Source organism: Aptenodytes patagonicus, chromosome 1 (genome assembly GCF_965638725.1).
Source record: "Aptenodytes patagonicus chromosome 1, bAptPat1.pri.cur, whole genome shotgun sequence".
In the NCBI taxonomy this organism is placed as follows: domain Eukaryota; kingdom Metazoa; phylum Chordata; class Aves; order Sphenisciformes; family Spheniscidae; genus Aptenodytes; species Aptenodytes patagonicus.
In genome coordinates, this window is record NC_134949.1 from 225,715,625 (window position 1) to 225,742,231 (window position 26,607).

General features: G+C 46.8%; 1 protein-coding gene across 5 annotated transcripts in view; it reads right to left on the minus strand.

Annotated features, from left to right (window-relative positions):
- Positions 1–26,607, minus strand: part of GDPD5 (glycerophosphodiester phosphodiesterase domain containing 5) — a 188,674-nt gene that overhangs the window by 124,776 nt on the left and 37,291 nt on the right. Inside the window, exon 1 of one of the 5 annotated variants that reach the window (XM_076328497.1) lies at positions 24,665–24,930. The exons of 3 other annotated variants lie outside the window; for them this stretch is intronic. The gene's annotated coding sequence lies outside the window, so the exon portion shown is untranslated. Of the gene's footprint in view, positions 1–24,431; positions 24,450–24,664; positions 24,931–26,607 lie in introns of those variants that run through there. One more of the 5 variants, XM_076328499.1, reaches the window with a different exon arrangement.

Consider the following 26,607-nt stretch of genomic DNA (forward strand, 5'->3'; position numbering starts at 1 on the left):
CACCTGGGGAGAGGAGGACACACATGGTCTTCCACAACATCTCCATCCATCAAGATGTGGCTGGAAAGACCCCAGCAAATGGAAAGCGGAGACTTTCCATGAGGAGGCTCCCATGGTTTCAGAGAGGCAGATTTGTTTGGAGAGTGCGGGGGACAGCAGAGAAATGCTGTCACCGCCACAGCCACGCCTCCACGCACTCCTTTCATTCCTGGAGAGGCCAGAAGGCCATCGCAGCAGTGGGACACTCAAGAGCCAAGCAGACCCCAAGCACGCAAGGTGCAATCTCTCAAAAATCAGGTCCAAGGAAACTTGCCCCATTTGCAATGCAGATAAACGCAGAAAATATAGATGCCAAGGCTGTTTGAGATTTATTTTTTTTTTTTAGCTAACCCATTTTAAATGAGCTTTGACAGATTCTACTGACTTCCACATTAAAAAGTGGTTTTCTTCTCATTGGTGACTCATGGGATTACTGTTTATCAAGGATCTCTGTATAATTCCAACATCTCCGTCTCTTATTAAAATTGCTATCAAGCTAGTTACGCTTAAAACCTTGTTAAGCAAATAATTACTACACCAATTAGGTGAGAACATCACTGATAACCAATTATCCCTATTGATATTCTTGTAAGCCTTCTTGTCAATTGTTTCCCTAATTATACTGAAACCCTAATTTTCCTTAAAAACTTTCTAAACAATAGAAGTTAAGCTCTTCCAGAGCAAACCTTCCAGTTCTATGCGCAAAAAAGAAATCCCTTCTATTGCCCAGCCAGCACTGAAATGATTTAAAGCGTTAGAAGGTACTGATCTAAATTCTTGTGACTTTCACAGACTCTTCATGGTTTTCATAGCAACCTTTCCTTTAATATACTGAACCCATCCAAACTAAAGTAATGCAATTTCACCTTCCCCGACTTGGAAGATGGAAATGGGAGAGGGACAATATCCCCATCTGTTTAATAACAGGACAACTCGTACGGAGGGATGTTTGCTACAGCCGTTCCCACAGGAGGAAATCTATATGCACACACACTGAGCAGTACTTTCCACGTTTTGTTGGCCCAGACCCAAACCATCTCAACTTGCAAAGTCAAGATTTAATTTCAAAGTGGGAACGGTAAGAGAACACCCCAAAGCCATAAACAGCGTCAACTGTTGAGATGATGCATTTCGGTACTGGAAGGTGCCCAAGTAACGGCTGTGATGACCCCCCCCCAATCGCTGAAGACCTCTTGATGACCCAGTGGGGTTATTCTTTCCAACACACTGTTTATGCCCTGCTCTGGAAATTGGGTGGGGTTAGAGGTCTCCCACCCACTTTTCCCAGGCTACATTCAGTTTTATACAGATAACACTGAAGAGTCTCTGCACCAATAAAAGCAGGAGATGCATTAGAGTGCCAGTTGCCATCTAAAATTTTTCCCTGGCAAAGAACAACAAAAAAAGATAGTCTGAAGCAAAATGTTCCTTGCCACGTGCATGTGCGTTTGTGCATGTAAGTGGAGTCTTTTGGATGAGAACTGAGGCAGGAAAGCACACATTGGCAAAAACACCCTTGCCCTAAAAGCCAAATGCTGCTGCCCCAATGACAGAAAATAAGGGGAAAAAACATAAGTAAAAAAAAAAAAAAATAAAATTGAAAGAGTGGTCTACAGGCCTTGTCTTGATCTATCAGAGAAGTCTTACACCTCTGAAGGGGAACATCACTGTCTCTCTGATGCCTGGTGATGCCAAAACACTATGACTACATCCTAATCCAGGGCAACAGCCCGTAGAGCCACTTTGATTCACAAAGTGGCAAGCGATGACCCAAATAGTCAGACTCTGGCTGACGTGTAGCCCCTATGGGTCTGACCTGTTGTTTATTGTTCTTAATTTAAAAAAAAAAAAAAAAAAAATTTAACGCTTTGAAACTAGGGCAGCATGTAGTTTGGGGGTTGTACACTTCCAGTTAATGAGAATTCAGACTTCAAAAGATAAACACTTCAAAGGGATTACAAAAGAAAACCTTAGACTTTAATCTCACTAAATAAATAAGCACACTACATACTAACGCCCTCTGCAATCTAGCTTCTTAACGTTTTCCACAAACTAAGGGCATACTGGGTGCTTAGCATTTTAAAAAGGGTTGAAGAAGCGGAACAGGACACCGGAAAAACCTGTACAAACTTCTTGCAGAGCAATAACCAAATGCAATCTCTGCTTTCCGCACAAGCTTGAGCCTTTGCAAGAAAAACCTTGCAAGTGAAGGCCTCGGCACGGCTCTGAAAACCCAGTATCTGCTATAGTCAAAGCTGTTGAGAAGAGCCAGGTTCTCTCCTCCCCCCAAGCTGGGAAGCAACCAACACCAGTTACACGGATCTTTCTCATATTAGTCGGACTGTGCTGCATTTTTGTCTGTGATGGCAGTGGTGGTGGTCACGCATTGCCTGACTTCAGGTTGTACCTGCGCTGGCACGCCACGGCAGAGTCCTGCCCTACCAGCATGGCCTCAAGGAGATGGATCACAGCATGTGGCAAACTTAGTAAGAGAATTCCCCGATTAGTTCCATTTCTACCCAAATGGCAGTTTGCATCTGTACATCCTCAAAAGACAGCAAGAATAAGGTTCTGCAATAACCCCAAGTGCCAGCTATGATGTCCAAGACAAAGTTCAAGCTACTTTCTTTGTCTTGGCAAAGACCACTAGGGATGGACAAGGCACAAACAATCCAGTTCATGGTCAGTTCAGATTCTTCTTGGAGAGATATTCAGAAATGGAGACCTTGCTGATAACAGATGAGAGTTGACAAATACGTGCAAGGAGCCCCATGAGCTGTGTCTGCCTGGTTTCTAAGTGACTTTTCACTGGAAACCAGTGCAACAAGTTCACGAGTTCTCCTTCACGCTCAGAAATTGGAAAGCCAACAGAAAGTTGAACGCAGACAGAAAAAGCGACACGACACATTTACCTGGGATGCTGCCTTCCCTAGACACAGCTCCAGAATCAGAGAAACAAGAAGTAATGTAGACCAAAAGATTTCTGCGCAAAGGAGACCAAAGCCACTTCAGACTATGAAATAACAGGTGATAAATAAGATATGTCCAACATCTCCCGGGCTTCCCTAGTTTGAAAAGTCCAGAGAGAGTACATGTAGCCTGCTTTGGAGTTTAAGAGCACAACAGCTCTGAGAGCAGGCTAATGCAGCAGAGACTGTCTTCCCAAGCCTCTGCTTCATGGTTAGATCTGAGTGGCCCAAACACAAACTCTGCTCAAAGCTTTTCCTGCTGTGGGGGTAGTTCCTGTGCAATAAACCTCTGTGGTTCACCAAGAGAGACCTCAAAACACAGCTTCCCTTTTGCCTTGCTTGGCTCATCTCTATGCTACTCCTTATTTTTAACAAGCCCTGTGAGCCCTACCTCCCACACCTCCACTATTCTGAAAAATAAATAAATAAAACAACATCTAAAATAAATCGGGTGAAGCCACAAACAAGTTCTGAAGTTACCGGAAGAAGCAGGCAAAATGAAAAGTCCTCACATCCCATCTGTGTTAAGAGGAAACACGGGATACTTTTGTCCCCTCTGCCAAAGACTTCCTGCAACCCGAGTCTGAAGAGAGTTTGATCTTCTGGGGGCTGGTGGAGAGATGGGCAACAACTCATGAATTGCTCACACCTGCAAGTCTAATGAAGTTCTTGGCTTTTAGAAGTAGCAAAGAGAAGTTTTAAGCAGCCCAAGAGGTGTAAAACCCCATTCTTCCTGGCAGAGAAAGTCAACTATTAGCCGCTGCAGAGACAGATGGTTGAGGGGAGTCGAAAGTACCCAAAGAAGCTAGAAAAATGCATTAAGTGACGTGGATAGAGCTGATCGCACCCTTAGAGTAGCTGGTGGATGTGTCTGCTTCCATCTCTGAGTCTGTGTCATAGGGGAGGCCCAAGCTGGGGGGCCCATAAGAGGATGTCTCCCTCCTGTGCTTGACAAGAAAGGCCAGCAAATGTCAGGCAAGATAGGCTAGTGTTCAGCAGGCACAGGAAGATTTATGTTGCAGCAATGGAATAATGACGAACTCAGTTGTAAGTAAAGCTGAAAGGGAGTTCCCCCCCCCCCCCCCCCAAAAAAAAAAAAGATTAGAAGAAAGATTGATAAAGGCAGTAGCAGCAACACCCTGAATTCCCATGCCAAGGAGTTAATTAGCCCTATAAGCACATTTCCTTTATACAGTGCTTTCTAGCTGAGAAAAGCTAAGAGTCTCAGTGTTGCATCAGGGTCACTGACCACGATTAGAAATGCAAACAGTCTTATGCGAAAAAGCTACAGCAGCCCAACTGCTGCACGACCTTTACACTGTGAGAGAATATACCCCAACCCTACTGAGCCAGCACTCAGTAAGCACATGCTGACTTCCAAGCTGGAAACTGCCAGGAAACCAGTGGACTTCAGTAGACGCCAAGTTTCAGTTTTACTGTCCAAGAACAAGCCAACTAGACTTTCCAAGAGGGTCTTGCCGGTATTGCCTTGAAGGAGCTGCTCGGTGGCATCCAGGAGGACCAAACAAAAGGAGGTCACAGCATACTCTTTTGTCCTGTAGAAAGATGGGCTTGATACACTGAAAAGTTCAGTCAGGCACCAGGAGGTGGTGGGTTAAATGGGTTAAATCGTAAGAGCGATGAGGACACCCTAGTGCTGCTCAAAAGGAGGGCTCTGAAACCCTTAGCCAGATCAACCAGAAGAGGTGCCAGTCACGTTGCTAAAGTTTTCCTGCATTCAAGTAGTATTCCAGCTAGCAGGGACGGTGGTGCTTGGGAAGAGGGAGGGCAGCATCCAGGATGCAGTTGGGAGTTTCCATGTTACAACAGCCAACCGTTTATGCCACTGCCGGTAAACAGTGGAGAGACCACAGGGAGGAAACCTCTGGGTTACAGCCAGCACCAACCACAGAAATAGGCTGGGTGCAGAGGGTTTTTATTAGGCACAGTCCTAAATGCACACAAGTGCCTCTGACTTCCCCAGACGCGTACAGGCACAGCAACTCCAGTACGTGTCTGGTCTCGGACCATCAGCTCTGCCAGGGAGGAAGGCACGCAGATCACACCAAAAGTCATCACAGCACATCACTTTGGAGCAGTGGCGAGCGCTGCCTTGGCACCACGCCTGGTGGAGTCACCTTGGGACAGCATGCCGGAAACATTCAGACCAGCACAAGAACACGACAGTTCAACAGTTGGAAAAAAACAAAATAACAGCTCAACAGTTAAGCCGGGGTGAGACAACACAAGGACCCAGACAGCACCAGAAGTGGCTGTTGATCTTGGCAGAAGACATAGAACAGGAGGTATCTGAGCCACGAAACCAGAGAGACATGCAGGAAAGTACCAAACAGGTCTGGGAGATGTTGGAATGGGAGGGAGGCTGTGTCTTGACTAGGACCCCCCATGTTCAACCTGAGCACAGAGACAGCCAAGGTGAGAGAAGAGAGGAAAAGCCATCAGTGGAAGATGACAACAAGACCTAGGAAAGCAGAGCTAGATGTTGAAAACTCTGAAGGGGCTCAAGCATAGAAGAGGAATTAAAAACTATTTAAGACATTAAAAAAGATTACATAATATTTTTCCTCTCCACAGACTCCAAGACTTTTGCCATCTTCACCAAGCTGCAAAACAAAAGTTTACATCAAGCCTTATCCATTTTCAGCAATGTGTTTTTGCTGAGGAATTAAGTGGAAACAGAACTGGTTTTGAACATGCACACCCTGACAAGCAGTTTCCTTTACAGACAAGCTTTTCTCCCCCCTCCCTGATTACCCTTCTCTACACACACCCCTGAAGGAGTTCGTTGTAATCACACGTGAATTGTATTAGCTGGCCCTCCAAGGGGCAGTTTTAATCTCCTCTGGAAGGTGTTAGCAGCTAAAGCAGAAGCCTGTCCAACGTGTTGCTGTAGAGCGCTTGTCATCTGCTTTCCCTAAGACACGTTCCCTGCTGCACTGCTGAAAATTTGGTTCAAGCCAGCAGGAAGAGGAGAGAACTGCACGAACCATGCCAATATCACTCATCTCAGAATGAGCAAAATGCCTCCACACCCACTGCATGCACTTTAATTGAAACAGTAAGGGGGGGGGGGGGGGGGGGGGAAGAAACCAGCAAGATTCATTTTACAATCAATACTCTGCACGTCTGCTGTGCAACTGCTATCCAGAGAATTAGGCATGAATGTCTCTGGCTTAATGAGAGGTGGAAAGTCCTAGTTAAATGGATTACAAGCTCTTTATTTCCTATGATTGATTCCTTCCATACGTCTGCAAGAAACATTCTTCAAAAAAATGTTCTTAAGCAGCAGAAAAGCTGAATTAGTGAAGGAGCAAACTTGCTTTCACATACTTGCTGCTCCTTGCCTCCCATTCTGCACACAACCAACACGTGCAGCACAGCACTGAAACACCCTCACCGGTCACGTCGGCAACGAGACCTGCACGCACAAGACCTATTCTCTCTCCACATCTTCCAAGACGTCATTTCTACTTCCATTTCATTGCCCCATAGTGGTTAGCTGCTCCTCTGTAGCTCCCTTGTTCTACAAGCCGGATACTGTTTTGGCTTCCGACACCAAGAGCACATAAATTAATTTGATAAGACTCTAGTCACACAACAAACTCCTTCCCACCACAAACACACTGGATGTGCTGTGGCCAAAGTAATCAAAAAAGAAGATAGTCAGCAGGATCTTGGTGACGTGAAAGACACAAAGTCGTCAACTCTGTCTCCCTGATTTTGGAGAGCTTCTGGCTCTAGCACTTTTTGTTTCCTTCTCATTGCAACTGGACTGATTTGGAGCAATCAAGACAGACCATCTGACACTGGAAAAGCCTTATAGGTATTCACTTTTGGATAGAACGCTCTAAAAAAACCACGAGCTAACTGATGAAGCCCAGGAGAGTTCAACAAGCAAAGTCAGCCTGGATTAGGAGATGAATATAGAAGGACTGTTGACTGATCTTTATAATATAGGCGTGGGGTGGGAAATAGCAAAGTTCTCAGCAAAAACAAGAGCATGAATGCGTGTGATATGAAGAAACGATGGGAGCTGTTGCACTCATGCCTGGGAATGCCAGATGTGACGTGAGCTCTGAAAGCAGCTCGAAAGGTTCATGGCAGACACGTGCACCACGTTTCTCAAACCTGAAGATACCACTTCTGACTCAGGAAGGCTCTCAGTGCTAGAGGTATCTCTGAAAGGTTGCACAAGGTCCATCCTTGGAGGTTTTCAAAACCCGTCTGGACAGAGCTCTGAGCAACCTGGCCTGAGCTCAGTGTTGACCCTGCTTTGAGCAGGGTGAGATGGAGTAGAGCCCGCCTGAGGTCCCCTCCCACCCGAGTGAGCCAACGGGTCCAAGATTAAACAAAATATCAAGTGCCAGCCCCCACAGGAGCCTCAACTTCCAGAATGACACGCACACGCAGGTTTTTCAAGCAAGCAGCTACAGCACATCCTGGAAGCCTTTCTCATAAAGCGACTCTAAATTTAACATGTTGCCCCCCACAGCTATTCCAGTCTGTGACAAGATAAATCCCTTCTGACGAGTTGTCAGGGCAGACTCACACAATTGGCTGTTTCCATTTCATCACCTCCACTACAGCTTTCTGCTCACTTGAAAAACATGGAAACAAAAACAATATCAGAAAAATGAGATATTCACACACCCCCATCCCCTCCTCCATCCCTATTTTGATGTTTTGACTTCTGACAGAGCAAGGGCTAGCATCCAATTTACCCCTCTTCTGTTTCAAAGACGCACAATAAAGCACAGGTTTGTCTCATGTTCCTAAAGCCTCTTTCCAGTTATTACTGAGTTCTTTCCAATTCTGTATAAATCAGTCTCTGTTCAGTGCAAGGAGTCAGATGTGACAGTTTCCCTCCCAGAGGATTTACAAGCTCAACCTAGACACTGCACAGTGAATGAAAATTGCACCTAAGGAAACAAGTGGGTAGCGAGAGACAGGTTACAACCACCCCACCACACAGTTACTCAACGCCAGGTAAATATTGTCTTGACTGCTGATGTGTGTATTATTTCAAAGCCTGGGAGTTGATCTTTAGGAAGACATGAACACGGACGAAGTGATTTTACTGTTTGCAGCAGCACAAATCCTTCAGAAGGGAATTTTCTCAAGTGACTTGGCAAGCGGTTTCGATGTTCTCAAACGCTCCTCGCTTTCCAAAGAGCATCTCGAAATGCTGGTCAAGGTCATTCTTACTCTGACATTAGAAATGACACCTCAAGGGAAGAGGAGAGAGGGTGAAGTCAGGAAGGAAACCGCCCCTCCATCCACAGGGTGACTCCCAGGGTTAACAGAGGAGATTCACAGTCATTTCCAACCCATGCTTGGAGAGTCCTGTTCTAATAAAAACAAAACCCAAAACTCCATCTGCCGGTTACATCAGATACTATCTTGTTTTCCTTATGGAAGGGACCAGGCATGAGGGATTCACAAACTCATTTACTGATGCAAATCCAAGACCTATTAGTCAAAGTGCTTTCAATCATTTTTGAGGACTTTTAATACAACAAGCATTAACCCAGTCCATTCCAGCGCCCTCCCCAGCATCAGTGACACTCTTCCAGACACTTACCAATGGCACCACCACTCAGCACGTTATCAATAGTGATGAGCAAACTGGTAGATCCAAGATAGTCATCATTAGTGTGAAACAATGACATCTGCAGCTAACTGCCTTCACAGCAAGGCAGCCATCTTCCCTCCCCCCCACCTCCAGCGAAACTCTACACAAAGCTAAACAGGAGTTATTTGGGTAGTCAGTAAATCAGAAAGAACAGGGGTACCCTGTAACTTGTGAAATGCTGAGCATCGCTGCCCATCCTTACGGCCATTTCTCCATCTTTCCCCCTCCTCATTCACAACCATCAGGCGATTGATGTCGGTCAGGCAAAGATATCCAGAGCAAACCATGGCCAGGTTACGATGAGCCGTGAGGTCTGGGGATGCTGGCGCAAAGCTCTCCATGCTGGCCCGTTTAGGGTATTGCTTATGATCCTCAGCCTTATGCTACGGACAACATGGTCTTGAGGCAAGAGCCCAAGGGGTCCATCAATATGTAGCTATGCAGTTTGGCGGGAATTGCTTCCAGCCCAGAGCAGCTTATCCAAACATCTGGAGCAGCTAAGCAGCATGTCTCACAGAGGCCCAGAGGCCAGGATGCAAGAGCACCAGTATTTCTCTTCCCTTCCCTGTAAAACACTAAGCTTTCTAGGAAAAGGCCTCAGAAAAAGGAGAGGCTGAGAGTTCATTTTTCTTAAGTAGCTCTGTGACATTGCAGTAGTGAAAAGAAAATAAAAAATACCCAACAGATTTTCACCAGGGCAGAGTGCTCAGCATCACAGACTAAAGATGGGTTATACAAACATTCAGTCAGCGCTAGTAAGACTGACCACGGGGACCGTGTGTCCATTCAACAAGATGACCTTTCCTTTCCTACCTAGAAAGACATAGATGTCACTACAAAGAAGACAAGGGCACTCCTCACAAGGCAGGCCTTTCAGCACCAGACAAAAAAAAAAAATAAAAAAAAGGCTTCCCACACATCTTTTGATGAGCCATCCTTACGCAAGCATCAAGGAAACAAGAGAAATACATGCTAGTCTTCAAGGCTACGCTTGCTCTGAAAGACAGAGGTGGGTCAGGCACCTCACACATCTAGAATATAGCCCAAAAAGCAGCCACGTCCCAGGAAAGCAGAGAAGGACTTTCTGGAGCACAGAACTCCCACAGAAAAGCTTTTTTTTGGGGGGTTGTTTTGGGTTTTTTTTCCATTCTCACACATACATGCACCCCAGAGTTTATTTATTAAGAGGTTCTCAGGAAAAATAGCCTATGTAGCTTGAAAGGGCAAGCCAGCTGCATACAAACACAGCATTTCCAGGATTAAATGGCTTTCAATTCAGCCTACTTCACTTCCAATAAGCCACTTTGGGTTTTCATCTTCAGTCACTTCAGATTAAGAGCCTGCCTTGATAGGAACATTGAGGGAAGCTACTGCCTGCAGAAAACAGGCAGATTTCCTTACACTAGCCAAGAGCTAAGAATATCTTTATTTTCAGTTTATTTTCCTAAGAAAACACAGTGTGATAGCATAAGTGTCTCTGTTCCTGTTCTTCTCTGCTCTCCCCTACCCTTCCTTCCCTCCCCAAGCAACAATGCCCTGGAGCATCAGCCTCTTCCAACCCACAAAGCGGTTACGCACTGGCAAGCTCTCCAAGAGAAGTTGCTGCCGGGTGGGAAAGGATCAAATGAACCTCCCTCCCCAAGAGAAGAGCGGTTCTAGTCCAGCCCACTGTCAAAGACTAGTCAGGACGTACAGCTGGAGACATGAAAGGATGGAAGCGGGAAGATTAAAGATTTGAAATAAGTCCCAAAGAAACTAGACTTCATTTGCTCTTGGGTACACTTTTTCTGGTTGAAATGTAAAACACAGAGCACCTCACATTAAATAACTTGCTGGATGGATGGCCAAGCCAGTTTCTGCCATCTCTTGAACATACTGAAAAGATCCTGAAAAAATACAGGCATATTCATCAAATCAAGAGAAAGCACCAAGTACCCAAAAACAGCATCCCTGCAAATGTGAATTCAGCAAGCAATTTCAGGATTAGGCTTTATATGCACTAGAATCAAACAAACAACAAAAAAAACAAACGAAGCAAAAAAGACCATCAACTAGTAATACCTTTCTTTTTGTTGGAATGGTTCTTACACATTACTGAAACTCATGGGCAAATCAACATAAGAATTACTGTTCCCTGGATGAGCACACCTAAGTTCAAAGCCACCAGTATTCAGACTGAAAAATCATAGAATCATAGAATCATTAAGGTTGGAAAAGACCTCTAAGATCATCGAGTCCAACCATCGACCCAACACCACCAGGCCCACTAAACCATGTCCCTAAGTGCCTCATCTAAACGTCTTTTAAATACCTCCAGGGGTGGGGACTCCACCACTTCCCTGGGCAGCCTGTTCCAATGTTTCACCACTCTTTCAGTACAGACATTTTTCCTCACGTCCAATCGAAACCTCCCCTGGTGCAACTTGAGGCCGTTTCCTCTCGTCCTATCGCTTGTTACTTGGGAGAAGAGACCGACCCCACCTCGCTACAACCTCCTTTCAGGGAGTTGTAGAGAGCGATGAGGTCTCCCCTCAGCCTCCTCTTCTCCAGGCTAAACAACCCCAGTTCCCTCAGCCGCTCCTCAGCAGACTTGTTCTCCAGACCCCTCACCAGCCTCGTTGCCCTTCTCTGGACACGCTCCAGCACCTCAACGTCCTTCTTGGAGTGAGGGGCCCAAAACTGAACACAGTGTTCGAGGTGCGGCCTCACCAGTGCCGAGTACAGGGGCATGATCACTTCCCTACTCCTGCTGGCCACACCATTTCTGATACAGGCCAGGATGCCATTGGCCTTCTTGGCCGCCTGGGCACACTGCCGGCTCATGTTCAGCCGGCTGTCGACCAGCACCCCCAGGTCCTTTTCCGACAGGCAGCTTTCCAGCCACTCTTCCCCAAGCCTGTAGCGCTGCATGGGGTTGTTGTGGCCGAAGTGCAGGACCCGGCACTTGGCCTTGTTGAACCTCATACAGTTGGCCTCGGCCCATGGATCCAGCCTGTCCAGGTCCCTCTGCAGAGCCTTCCTACCCTCCAGCAGATCAACGCTCCCGCCCAACTTGGTGTCATCTGCAAACTGACTGAGGGTGCACTCGATCCCCTCATCCAGATCATTGATAAAGGTATTAAACAAGACCGGCCCCAAAACTGAGCCCTGGGGAACACCGCTCGTGACCGGCCGCCAACTGGATTGAACTCCATTCACCACCACTCTCTGGGCCCGGCCGTCCAGCCAGTTTTTTACCCAGCAAATAAACTGGAAGACTCTTAATTCCAAAGGAAAAGAGCTGGCCAAGAAGCAAAGAAAATGAAAACTATAGAACTGGAAGGGGTGTTTCCTGAAAAAATGGTAACTTCCAGACTAGAGAAGTATATTTGGAAAGTATATATGGGAGTAGAAGAGAGAAGGGGGGTATTTATCTCTCTGCCATTATGAGAGACTGTAGTGGAAGGCTGCAGAGAGCGTTTCTCAGCTGGGTAACTGGTCAGACTGGAGAAGGGAAGAGGAAGATGGAATTGGGAAATGTAAGTCAGATAGAGGTGTAAACGCCAAGGAGGCTGTGCCTGATGGTGCAAGTACAGAGTAACAAGGAAAGGAGCATCTATTTATGCAGCGAGGAAGACGAGGAGGAAGAATCCCAACTCACCACTCATGCTTCAGGCCACTAATGGGAAGATGTGCAGCAGGAAAACACAAGGACTGCATTTAGTGAGACTTAGTTTATTCAGATTTGCACAAGGCTGTAACATAAGATACCCTGCATTAACAGGGTAAGGAGCTACCTGAGGGGCAGGAAAAAAGAATTCAAGAAGAATAATAATTTTTGGAGACTGTTGTTTGTACCAAGTTCAGAAAATCCCCCTCAAGCACCCTCCAAGCCAAACCTTCCCCTCAAAGTATTCCAGGGTAAGAAACTCCTGAGGTCAATCACTTCCCCAGTCCTCACAAGGTGTTTACAGGGCCTAACACAATCTCCTCATTTATAAAAATGGCCAGGATCCTGCTAGTCCTCAAGGGCTCATTGAAAGCACAAGGCAGAAGGGATCTGCACTGGCATAATAAGTTAGCAGGTTGATCTATCATCAACAAGAAAGAAAGAGAGAGACACAAATGGGGGGGGGGGCAGGAAATCAAGTGTGCTTCATGTCTTTGTTCCCAAATCTGGCAATCTAGCTGTTTCTGCATGACTTAAGAACTATTTTCGACTGAAAACAGGGAATCTGACACAAATGCTCAGTCTGCTTCATCACTGCAGGAGTTTCAGACCTCCAGTTTCCCCCGCATCCATGAGATGTGAGCATCATGTATCTCCCATGCCTCACCTAGACCAAGAGCTTCCACACTGCTTGCCAGAACTAGAAGACACTGCTTTCCCAGGTAGGACAATTTAGAAACGAACGCGGGTATCTTCACATCAAGATTACAGTCCCGGTGACGTATGACAGCAGGTCTACCTGGCTCATGGTTGATTTGACAGTCGCTTGAATTTCTCTGTCAATCTCTAGCAGACCATTACCTCCAACAGGTCCTTCTTCATTCCCAGTAGCACGATGCTACTTTTGGATTCCGTGGGCTTATCAGCAGTATGTTTGACTAGTTTTCTGTCCATCTCAGCTATCTCTTAAGCTGGTTTAAGAACAGTTATGTAAGAGTCTTTCTGGGTTACAATGGGAAGGAAGCGCTTTCTTCTCTGACCTGAATTCTGGCTTTATTAGCACATCTTCCAGATCTCTATCAGCCCCAGCCTTACTGAAACCACTCATTTCGGAGATGTAAAACAAACCACGCAGCTTGCCCAAATTGAAGTATTTTAGGTATTAGACCACAGAGCACTTTCCTAACCAAAAAAGGACTGTTTCTCCTGAAAAGGCACTGAATGGAATGACTGAGAAACAACACCTGAAGTAGCGTCTTACCTTTTCCAACATGGTCAAACACAGCTCAGCTATCATGTAAATCTAGTTTCAGAAGCTCTTAAGCCAAGAAAGCTGGGGAGAAACAAATACACGCATCTTCAAGTCAGCAAGAAGCTGATCAAGAAGTCCCAAGGGTTGATGAGACAGAAGATGCCTAATTCACGAAAAAAAAGTCATTCTAATCTCTGCACCCACTAAAGCTAGTTACCTTCCTTGGCTCTTCTAAGCCCATAGGTGTCAAGTGAGAGACATGAATCAAACTTTGCGTATTCTTCCTGCCCTCTCCATGTGAACCACTGATTTTACTACTTTTATTTCAAAGCAGGCCAAAAGAAATCTCAGCAACTGCTAGAAAATATCTCCTTTTCTAGCCAATTCAAAGAACACCACTTGATTTTTTTTTTTTTTTTTAATTCTGTTGTGAATTGCGTATCAGTCAAAAACACAGCAGACTTAGACCCCTTGGCTCACACTTTTCTGTGTCATACAGGGTGAGGTTGTGGTGGTACCTGTTCATCTAGCAGTGCTTTTGGAGTCAGCCTACGCATCCTGCAACATCATACCAGGCTCTGGCAACCCACAAGATTCAGTTGTCAGGTTTAGTTGATCAACTTGTTCTTCAAATGATTTCATAGCTGACCTGAGCAGGTGGTTGGACTAGATGACCTCCTGAGCTCCCTCCCAGACTGAACTATTTATTCTATGATTTTATACTTATGTACAGAAATCACTTTCTTCAAGGAATTGTAAAACTCTGCCCCAAAACACAGGCTTAGCATTCCAATAAGTTCTCAGAAATTGCTTGACAGCAAATTACAGAGGAACACTTTCTATTCTGCGGACTGCTTGATCAGAGCCAGGTTTACAAACCCACCTGAGCTCAGAGGAGCATCTAGCTCTCAGCACCCAAAATCTGCCCTTACAAGGTAGCCAGAACCCGTGTTCTCTAAGCTGAGTTAGCTGATAGGAAGAGTATTCACACAGAAGAGAAGAAGCTGAGCCAAAAGCATTTAACTCCTTCAGAGCATGAACTGGGAACACTGATGCCCCATAGCTCTGGATACATGCTTGTGAGCCTTCATTTCCGTATCTCACCAACCAAGGCAAAACATGGTCCTCTTCTGCAAAAAACACAGCTGGACCCTGTTGCCCATTGCACCAGTAGGACCAGCGTGACCAGTCCTAGGCTGCCTCCTGCCCAGAGCTGCCACCAACACACTGGTGTCAACCACATTGTGCAAGAACACTGATAAGCAAGGCATGTCCATGTGCTGAGTGATGCCATCTTGAAGTATCATAAGTATCATGAGCGTGGTGAAACACTGGCCCAGGTTGCCCAGAGAGGTGGTGGATGCCCCATCCCTGGAAACATTCCAGGTCAGGTTGGACGGGGCTCTGAGCAACCTGATCTAGTTGAAGATGTCCCTGCCCATGGCAGGGGGGTTGGACTAGATGAACTTTAGAGGTCCCTTCCAACCCAAACCATTCTATGATTCTATGAAAACACAGGAAGCAAATAGAACTAACTATTGTTTACTAGCCAATGTGGAAAAAAAGGCTTTTCAGAAACTTGAAAGCCCAGAGGTGTTGCATTTCCTTCACAGACCCATGCCAATTTTTCTCCCGTGCGTCAAGCCACGGTAGAGAAGCAAGGAAGGCAGTGCTTAGGCAGCTTCCATACAGGAAAGAAGTTTTGGAGATGTGTCTCTGCCCCCTGACCTGGGAGAGCACAACCCAGTGACCTGGGAAAAAAAAGACCACCACCTACACCGTGTTCAGAAGTGACTTGGAAAGAGGACTCAGGAGAATTTAGTATTTTCCCTTTTTCCTCCCTCTCTAAATGGAGGTCTCCATTAAAGAAACTAAGCGCTTTACCAAGTTTTAAAAACACCCTGAGGTTTACAGCCAACATACAAACTCCAAAAGAGCGCGGCTGGTCAGGACGGAAACATCTTTTCCAGCATAAACCCTTCAAGCTAGCAATGTTGACCAAACTGCTGTAAATCCACATCTTCTCCCTCTTTAACCCTGGCTATTAACTTTTAGCTTTCTAAGCAATTTTACATATTCCAGCAAGTTGGGGTTTTGGATCATGCTGCTTTCCAAGAATGCCCATTTCTCTCTTTAGCAGAACAGCAATTACAAGCTATCGAGTAGCCTGTGAGACTTTAGTTAAGAAAGTCCTCATCCTTTAGCTTGGACCTTCCTCAGTAGTATTTAAAAAAAAGCAATAACATTTTCACTCGGCTAGAAAACACACTGTCCCAATATTACTAATACCTCGTAAAATCAACTTGGATTCTAGGCATTTTCAAATGGAGTTGTTTGCTGCTCAATCTTCTGCCAAGCCCTCGAGAACTTCACATTTTCTCCTTTTTTGTTCCATTTACTGACCAAAGCCTGTCAAAACCTTCCCTTTTTTTGCAAACATCTCATACCACCTGCTTCCAGCGGCAGGGACAAGAGCAAGAGAGTCACGCACCCGTTTCTATTCCGGTGACATTACGCAAGTGCCTTCTTCACACACCACCTACGCTTCGGTCCTCAATCTGTTTGGCTTCACAGCATCCCTCTAGAGTGAAAACACAGAGGCAGCTCCGTGTCTCGTCTAGCTCCATCTTTCAACAGGCTGTTCGTGTTTCTTTTCACAGCTTAATAAGGTTTTGTTCCCCAAGCTGGAGAAACGTCTTTGCCACCTAGCACTTGTTCAGCCCACAGGTTTGAACCCAGCATATGCAGCTTGCTGAGCACACCCAAGCTCAAGAGCCCTCTCTCTGCAACAGGTGGCTCAGTTTTTATGGGGATGTAAGTGTGATTTCTCTTAAATCTCTCCTTGAGTTCAAAGTAGACATTTTAAACATAGGCTCCTGAAAGTCCTTGGGTTTTCTCCTTAACTAAACTGACATATCACATGTGTCATTTTTCAAACCTGCGCATGAAACCTACTAGGGGCTGATGGGGTCCATCGGTCAGAGGAGGGGAAGAGCATCTTCGGTCATAGGCTTGCCAAGCTGGTGAAGAGGGCTTTAAACTAGAGATGCCAGGGAAGGGGAACCTCAATCCATCCCACTCCTACCAGTTTGATGCCAGGGCCAGCAATAGGTGCCCAGAGCCTGGAGAAGGAGCACAGGTCTGCAGGAGAGCACCTGAAAAGCAGCCAGTAAGACAGCTTCCTCGGGGGCCCAACTTAAATGCCTCTATGCAAACGCACGTAGCATGGGGAATAACCAAGAGGAGTTAGAGACGTGCACACGCCTGCAGGGCTACAACCTTATCGGCATCACGGCTCCTATGATTGGAGTGTTGGGATGGAGGGATACAGGCTCTTTAGGAAGGACAGGCAGGGGAGACGAGGAGGGGGTGTCCGCCTCTATGTCAATGACCAGCTGGAGTGCGTGGAGCTCTGCCTGGGGATGGATGAGGAGCTGACCGAGAGCTTATGGGTCACGATTAAAGGGAAGGCAGGGACAGGTGACGTTACGGTGGGTATCTGCTCCAGGCCACCCAACCAGGAAGACTGAGCGGATGAGGCCCTCTATAGACATACAGGAGCAGCCTCATGCTCACAAGCCCTGGTCCTCATGGGGGACTTCAACCACCCCGACATCTGTTGGATGGGCATAAGCCATCCAAGAGGTTCCTGAAATGCCCACATCGATGATAACTTCCTTCTCCAAATGATAGAGGAGCCAACGAGGAGAGGTGCTATGCTGGACCTTGTTCTCACCAACAAGGAGGGGCTGGTGGGGAATGTGAAGCTCAAGGGCAGCCTGGGCTGCAGTGACCACAAAATGGTGGAGTTCAAGATCCTGAGGACACTGAGGAGGGCGCACAGCAAGCTCACTACCCTGGACTTCAGGAGAGCAGACTTTGGCCTCCTCAGGGATCTGCTTGGTAGAGTGCCATGGGACAAAGCCCTGGAAGGAAGAGGGGCCCAAGAGAGCTGGGTAATATTCAAGGATCACCTCCTTCAAGCTCAGGAGTGATGCATCCCAACAAAGAGGAAGTCAGGCAAAAACACCAGGAGGCCTGCCTGGATGAACAAGGAGCTCCTGGACAAACTCCAACACAAAAAGGAAGCCTACAGAGGGTGGAAGCAAGGACAGGTAGCCTGGGAGAAACACAGAGAAGTTGTCCAAGCAGCCAGGGATCAGGTTAGGAAAGCTAAAGCCCTGAGAGAATTAAATCTGGCCAGGACAACAAGGGCAACAAGAAAAGATTCTATAGGTACGTTGGGCTTAAAAGGAAGAGAAGGGAAAATGTGGGCCCTCTCTGGAAAGAAACAGGAGACCTGGTTACCTGGGACACGGAGAAGGCAGAGGTACTCAATGACTTTTTTGCCTCGGTCTTCACCAGCAAGTGCCCGAGCCTCACCACCCAAGCTGCAGAAGGCAAAGGTGGGGACTGGGAGAATGAAGAGCCACCCACTGTGGGAGAACATCAGGTTCAAGACCATCTAAAGAACCTGAAGGTGCACAAGTCCATGGGACCTGATGAGATCCATCCGCGGGTCCTGAAGGAACGGGCGGATGAAGTTGCTAAGCCACTATCCATCGTATTGGAGAAGTCGTGGCAGTCCGGTGAAGTTCCCACTGACTGGAAAAGGGGAAACATAACCCCCCTTTTTAAAAAGGGAAAAAAGGAAGACCCGGGGAACTCCAGGCCAGTCAGTCTCACCTCTGTGCCTGGGAAGATCATGGAACAGATCCTCCTGGAAGCCATGCTAAGGCACATGGAGGACAGGGAGGTGATTCGAGACAGCCAGCATGGCTTCACCAAGGGCAAGTCCTGCCTGACCAACCTAGTGGCCTTCTATGATGGAGTGACTACAGCAGTGGACACGGGAAGGGCTACAGACGTCGTCTGTCTGGACCTCTGTAAGGCCTTTGACATGGTCCCCCACAACATCCTTCTCTCTCAACTGGAGAGGGATGGATTTGATGGGTGGACTGTCCGGTGGGTGAGGAATTGGTTGGATGGTCGCATCCAGAGGGTAGTGGTCAACGGCTCAATGTCCAGATGGAGATGGGTGACAAGTGGCGTCCCGCAGGGGTCCAGATTGGGACCGGTACTGTTTAATATCTTCATCAATGACACAGACAGTGGGATCGAGTGCCCCCTCAGCAAGTTTGCAGATGACACCAAGCTGAGTGGTGCGGTCGACACGCCGGAGGGACGGGATGCCATCCAGAGGGACCTGGACAGGCTCGAGAAGTGGGCCCGTGTGAACCTCATGAGGTTGAACAAGGCCAAGTGCAAGGTCCTGCCCCTGGGTCGGGGCAACCCCCGGTATCACTACAGGCTGGGGGATGAAGGGATGGAGAGCAGCCCTGCTGAGAAGGACTTGGGGGTACTGGTGGGTGAAAAGCTGGACATGAGCCAGCAATGTGCGCTCGCAGCCCAGAAGGCCAATCGTACCCTGGGCTCCATCCAAAGCAGCGTGGCCAGCAGGTCGAGGGAGGGGATTCTGCCCCTCTGCTCTGCTCTGGTGAGACTCCCCCTGGAGCACTGCGTCCAGCTCTGGAGCCCTCAGCATAAGAAAGACACGGACCTGTTGGAGAGGGTCTAGAGGAGGGTCCCAAAAATGATCAGGGGGCTGGAACAGCTCTGCTGTGGAGAAAGGCTGAGAGAGTTGGGGTTGTTCAGCCTGGAGAAGAGAAGGCTCCGGGGAGACCTTCTTGCAGCCTGTCAGTACTTAAAGGGGGCCTACAGGAAAGATGGGGACAGACCTTTTAGCAGGGCCTGTTGTGACAGGACAAGGGGGAATGGCTTTAAACTAAAGGGGGGTAGATTTAGACTAGATCTAAGGAAGAAATGTTTTACGCTGAGGGTGGTGAAGCACTGGCCCAGGTTACGCAGAGAGGTGGTGGATGCCCCGTCCCTGGAAACATTCCAGGTCAGGCTGGACGGGGCTCTGAGCAACCTGATCTAGTTGAGGATGTCCCTGCTCATTGCAGGGGGGTTGGACTAGATGACCTTTAGAGGTCCCTTCCAACCCAAACTATTCTATGATTCTACGATTCTAAAACCCAGGCTATTCACTGTAACAGATCTGCAAATTTGACAAGCCCAACTTTGGTGGTTGGCCACCAGGCACAAAGAAATAATCACAGATATAGACATGTGTTTAAGAAATAGTAGAGAGGGGTAGAGCGAGCCGTTCTTCGGTAATGGAGTGCTCAGTAAGCAGCACCTTTCCCTAGCATGGGATCCTTCCCAATAGGGTTCAAGGGAAGTTTCTTCTCAAGTTCTTAAGCTTCACAGAAAGTCATAACAGTCTTGCCTGAAACATTTCAACCACATGGCAGGAGATAATCCTGCTGGCAGGACTGGTCACGGCTGCAAAGAGCTCCACATGGTCCACAGCCAGCACATAGCTAGATTGCACCCAACCTCAAGATAATGAGTACAACTCAACACTACGCTGCTGTCTGCAGACCAGACCCAGGGTAAACCCAGCCTGATGTCCAGCCAACACAAAACAGGCTGCTTGAGGCCCCATTATAAATTCCCTGCACAGGCAGTTCCCCGCCATGCGCTGGAGGAACGCCAACCAGTCCAACTATCCCACTATTGCAGCAGAGGTCAAAACACAGCTGGATGCCATAGGATGTGTTTAAAGCTCACAACACTGGTTTAGTCTCTCCCCACCATGGACCATTGCCTCCATATTTATCTATGGAAAAGCTTCCAAAATATAAGGCTGCTTGGCTTTCAGATCGGAACAGACTCAGTGGTTGTGCCACTAAAGTCACACCACCTGTTAAGGAAAGTAGCACGGAGGGGAACATACCGTATTTCAGACACCCTTTCATACAGGGAAACAGTTTTGCTTTCTTCTGTAGCGAGATCAAAAATGTTGAGATGACCCTCAGCTGGTAAACCCCAACCCTATGCCACCAGCTTTCCCATCAGCTTCCCCAGTTCCTGGTCCCTTGTTCAGAGACTTCAGGAACTAGACAAGATGCAAAGTAATGGGATCTCCCAGGCTTGCTCAGAAAGGTTGCAAAAGCTTCACTTATGTTACCATCACAACTGAACTCGCTGCAGCTTGTTTGGTCTCTCCCAAGAGACCTCTTCTACAGAGCAAATGACATCAAGACACATCCATCCCATAGCAGCACAGCGAGGCTCTTGCAGAAAATGTTAAGAGTTTTTATGCACAGATGGCGGCATCTTAATTCTTTGCTGTCAAGATAAGGAGAAAAGAATGGAGATTTGGGGATTTTATTTATATAAGGTTTTTTATTATTATTTATTTTTTTAAAGGGAGTGAGCTAAGCGGCTACAAACTTATGCATCTTGCAATGGCCAATATCCCCTAAATCTTCAAAGCTTCCTCCCGTTATCAACACTACTTTAGGATGAGCAAAACACACAAACAGTGGCATCCTCAGAGCATCAGCTCCAACCCCCTACCGGAATCCACGAGTATCACTGGAGGAAGGAGCAGAGCACACAGAGCAGGTCAGAGAACAAACGAGACAAATAATCACCGGAGTCTTTCATTACAGCCAGAGTGTATTTAAGAGCAATCTCATCCTTGCCACTCTCTTTGCTCTTACAGAAACAGCTTGAACTTACCAGTATATAGGATTTTCCCTTTTTTTCCCCTCCCACTCAAGCTATCAAGCAGAAGTGATTGAAACAAAGCCCTAGAAGGAAGAGGGCCTGACATGCTCGTGAGCACCTAAAACATAGCAGGAGGACACAAGGAAGTTTGCAAACTTCTTCTACAGCCCACCCAAAGAGTATATTATTACAGTTATTATACTTAGAAGTCACTTCTTTCCCCCAACCATTAACATCCTGAGTCTGCCACATTCTGTGGTAGGTTTCAGAAGAAACATGTATCTTGGTTGCTTGGTAGCCCCAACCTTTCCCTACACACTCTAGAAACCAACCAAACATGACGAGACGGCCTTTTTAGACATCAGAATAAGCCTGGGGTTTTTTCAGGAGAGTTTAGCAAGTGTCACACACAAATTTCAAGCCTCTCACATATCCCATTGAAGGCTGCAGAGCCAACTGGATCATCTGTTTTGCCCCAATAAAAAGAAACCTAAACAATCTGCTAGAGCTAACTACTTCACCAAAGAGGAAAAAAGCAGCTCCAGGATCAGCTCCAGCAGATCCAGTGCCAACACCCACCAGACAATCCCAGCCTTAACGATGCCATTTACACAAACATATGCTTGCATTTCACTTCGAGAGAAAAAAATGTCATCTCTCTCCCCTACCAGCTCTACTGCATTAACCTTTGTCACCACTGTGACAGGTAACTCTCCTGCTACATCTCCAGCGCAAGGCTCTCATAATAAGCACAAGAAAATGAGAGCTTTTTAAGAGGACAGTCAATATTCTTGACAAGAAGTTTGAGATTTGCTTTTTTTTTTTAACTGCACATTCATGCCTTGTAACAAACCTCCTCTGCTATGGAGGCTGAAGCACTGGACTCCCAAAGACAGGAGCTGTCAGCAGCTTTTCTCCTCCTTTATGGAGCAAATACTCTCCAGAATAGTTTCTCACTACCGAATTCTTTATTGCAACCATAAGTTGTATTCAAGATCATCTCCATCTTCATATTATGACAGTCCTGAATTTTTGCTTTAAGTGACAATGCAGTTTATTAGCTGAAAGGATTTCCAATTGCAGTTATTGCCTAGTAGGAACTGAACTGATATCTATTCATCATCCCCTACTTACAAGACAAGATTGCACAAGAAAGCCGAAGCTCATCATCGATTTCCTGCTAAAATCAGGTCCTAGAAGCAGAAGAAACTCATTATATATTTTAATCTTGTTGGGCTTTGAAATTCTCCTCACGAAATGGTTTGACTAACACAATTTGGAAACTTGCAGCAAAACTGGGAAGAGGAAGTGGCCAAGACTTCACCTGTACAACAGCTCAAACATTTTGCCTGTCGTTACCCATGCAACACAGAGAAGAGATTCCAGATCTAGGCAAAGGATGGCAGATTTGTGCATAGATTCGGCAGCCATTGAGCTATTCTTTGCAGCAATCTGTGTGCTACAACAGGCTATTCACTGAGACACTTGCCCAATGTACAAATATCACTTGGGCATCAGCAGCTAAACAGAGAGAAGTGAGAAGTTTAAGAGTTCAGAATAATGCCGGTTTATTTGAACCACGCCTGGAGGTGAAGGGAAGGCAAGATGCGACACAACACAGAGAGGAAAGCTCTTTATAGAGACAGGGATGTTAGGCAAAGGGTAACAAGACCTTTGCAGCACTTTTGTTTGACTGCAGCGTCATCCAGGGACTAGAGCCACATCCCACGGTTGCAAAACCAGCACGTGATTCCCCCCTTTGTTTGCTGGAAACGGGAATACATGATGGAGGAGGCATATTACAGCCACAAAACCAGGTTACCTTAAAAGTCCATATAAACCGTGACGGTTGAGTGCCCTGGGTGGGGAGGATTAGCTGTGTTCATGCACACACACATGCAGGATGTGTTTCGTCTCTGAGGGTATTTCAAGCAGAAAGACAATAGCCCCTTTTTACAACACCTCTTCTCCCCAGATGATCTTTTATACACCCACGTGCCACGCAACTCTGAAAAGCGGTTCTCAGCATGCAGAAACGCTGCTTTTAAAACACAACAGCACAATTAAAAACCTAAAACCCGAAGGGAACAATAGGACATCCATATGGATGAATGCGAACAGCAGGCTGGATGGCAGGTATGAGAGGGAACAAAAAGAAGTCAAAGGTGCTTTCACTGCAATATTTGCAATTCCCAAACCTACCCTCAAATTAAGTTCTTCCAACCCTTTAAGAAAAGACTCAGACTCTATCTTATATTTACTTTTAAGCAGCCTTCCTACTATCAATGCTTGAATATGCAAAAGCCCCAAGGAGAGAGATCAAACAGCACTGCAGGATGGGGAAAAGTTCAACTCCCAAAAGGTCATTCCTGTGCAGAGACATCTCAAAGCTGCTGACGCTTTTTGGCAGCTAAACATTAGCAAAGGAAGCACAAATGGGAACAGACATGACATCGCCTGCTACTTGCACAAGCCTTAGGCAGATTCAGGTTGCAGTTTCACTTGCATAAAGCAGATACACCAAGTAAGCCACACTGAAACTTCCTTGGAAAAAGAAAGCAAGCCATTTTTAGCTAAACGTGTGTATACGCTACAAAAAATACAAAGCAAAAAAAGTCTCAGTGAAATATTACCCCTACTTTAAAAAAATATAGCGAAAGATCCATTAAAACAACGATCGTGTTGCATTAATATAGTTTCTATCACTTTTACCCATACACCTGTCTTCAGACCACACAATTTACTTTATATTTCAGACTGACAAAAAAAGCAAATAGGCCCCTAGAGCATACAACCAGAAAAAAAACCACAGCAAAAGTCACCTACACAGATGAAGACAGACCAGAATCGTGCAGCAGGTTTTTCTTTCCATCATAGGTTGAAACCCTCCCCTATGAAAAATCACCCAATTTCAGGACGTTACATTCCCCTTTTCACCAGATTACTGAAAAATCTGCTAGAGATGCTGAATCACACAGGAAACCGAACCTTGTTTTCAACTGGGGACAAGAAACAGCAATGAGAGCTAGAGATCCTAAAAAAGAGACACACACACCCCCCTCCCAAAACCACAAGACAAGTTGCCATCATTCTATGAGCGGGAACGCAGACCGACCCAGGTTTCTGCAAATCTCGGGGGGAAAAAAGAAAAAAAAAGACATGCTGACATGCCCTTTGCACCTTAGAACCTGCAGGCACACACGTAAGGGTGCTCCCCACCGTGCCGCCCATCAGCTAACCCTGATCTCCCGTCACAGCCTCCGCGCTAGATGCCCCATCACACCAGACCTCATCTGGCGTGCCTGTTATTTCAGAGCGCTGTTGCAACAAAGCTCTTTTTCCTCACGGTGCACAAAACCGCGACGGAACGATCCTTTGACTGCCCCGCAGCACTTCAGCAACGCTCGGATGCTTCTCCGGTTGCCACAAGCCTGCTGCGCCCGATCTCTCTCTTTTCTCCCCACCAGGACGTTGCAAACCAGCAACAAAACACACAGAGAAGCGCTGAAAAGAAATCTCACCATCGCGTTTGCAGCACGGATGATTTCATCCCAATTACTTGCTCTTGTCATGCAAAGAGAGCTACAGGAGAAAATTTAAATCCTGATCCAGACAATACAACAGCCAAAAATGAAGACACTGCCCCAAGCATTTATTTCAGATTTTTACGTGCTGGGATCAGCCCTTCGGAGTCTCCCAGAAGTGCTCTTGGAGGGAAGACAGACATTAAAGCCCAGTTACACATCTGAATTTAAGTCTTCACCCTCTGATTTAGGGGAGCCCGAGGAACACGCGTGTACAGGAACAGCTCTTTTAAAAAGAGGATCTGGGGGAAAAAAAAAAAAAAAAAAAAAAAAGAGAAGTGTGCAAGTTATGCAGAGAAGCCGGGCAAAGAATGCAAATTCTGACCTACTTCTCCCTCCTGGCTGGGAGAGGGCACGAGGCAGCTGCTACTGCTGCTCTGCAGGCACAAGAGTTGAGCAGGAGCCCTGCCAAAATTTCTGCAGCCGTGCCTCTTCCAGGCGCAGGCTGCTCCATGCGGGCTGCTTGCAAGGCGGGGGCAATCGTCCTTCTGCCCAGGCAACGAGACCACAACCTCCCAGTCCAGCAGCAGATGAAGTTAGGATGAGCAGGGGTCTCTGAAGGGCCTGGATTCAGCTCTCATGCCAGCAATATTTCCCACCGGACTCCTCTGCCAGCACCTGCCTCAGTTCTGCTTCAGGCAGGACGGGGAAGAGCAGTGTCTTCCAGGTAGGTGGGAAGTCTGGTGCCTTCATAAAGCCTCTCTCAAAACCAGCCTCCAAGATTGGAAGGAGGACAGGGACAAAGCCATTGAGATGACAGACACATTGGCTTGACTACATCACCAACTGGACACCCATGGAGAGCAGTGTCTTCTCTGACCAAGATCCACATGAAAGCCATCCACTCTCCCAGTGCAACAGGCCAACGATGCAAGAAAAATACCAGAGGAGAGGAACAGGGAGCCAGAACAGGAAAAGTTTCGCTCAGCAGCTCCTCCACTGGAGGAAGTTTCACACTCTTATTACACAAGCTGAGGCTCTCAAACCAGCTCTTCGTGCTGGACTACCTACCCAAGAGCCACCGACCTGCTGCAAGGTCAGTCTTCAGGAAAGCCACTGGCCTTCAGCCACTTGTCACCCCAGCAGGATGGAATCCAGTCAGCCCATTACTGCAACCAGAGGTGAAGTGGAACCAGTGGCATTTATGCAAGATTCACCCTACAGTACTTTCCATCTGAGAAGGTTCAAGTTTTCTATGCACTTTCAAAAGCCGAGAGCGATCTTCAGGAGTCATGAGAAGTCTTCCTCCCAAGCTATTCCACATACCTTTCTATAGGAGAAAGCCTTTCAAATCAAAAAAATTCATCTGATCTCACACAGACATGAGTTGATGGGGTTAACCGCCAGCTTCGGTTAGATGAGTCCGAGATGTGTTATTGCAAAATATTTTCATTAAAGCACCGAGCTGTGTCAGCACAAGGTGATACAGAATAAATGCGACCAAGAAGCAAGAGCTAGCAATCTTACATCAGAGATCCAGCTCATTTTAACACAGTCACATCTTACTTCACCCAGGGCACACGATGCAGCTGGCTTTTGCCAGTGAGCTCACACCCGGTGCTGGTGCTGCTAGAGCAATGCTTGGGTGGAGGTTACTGGATGTTCCTGGCTTATTGCAGCCAGCTGAGAAGAAATTGGGACAGAGAAGCACTGAGAGTAGCAGTTTTCAAACAGGTCCAAGTCTCAGCACATTTCCAGTGCTAGCATAAAGGCACACGGTGCCCACAGGGGGTAGAAGTTACCGGCCAAATTTCAAGCAATGGGAACATGAGCAGCGCTAACAGTCCCACGTCCCAGCGGGAGAAACAAGCATCTAAAACTGTCTCCAGTGATGCATTTCCAGAAATGCACTGGTTTCTCATCAGTTCTTGACATGCAAG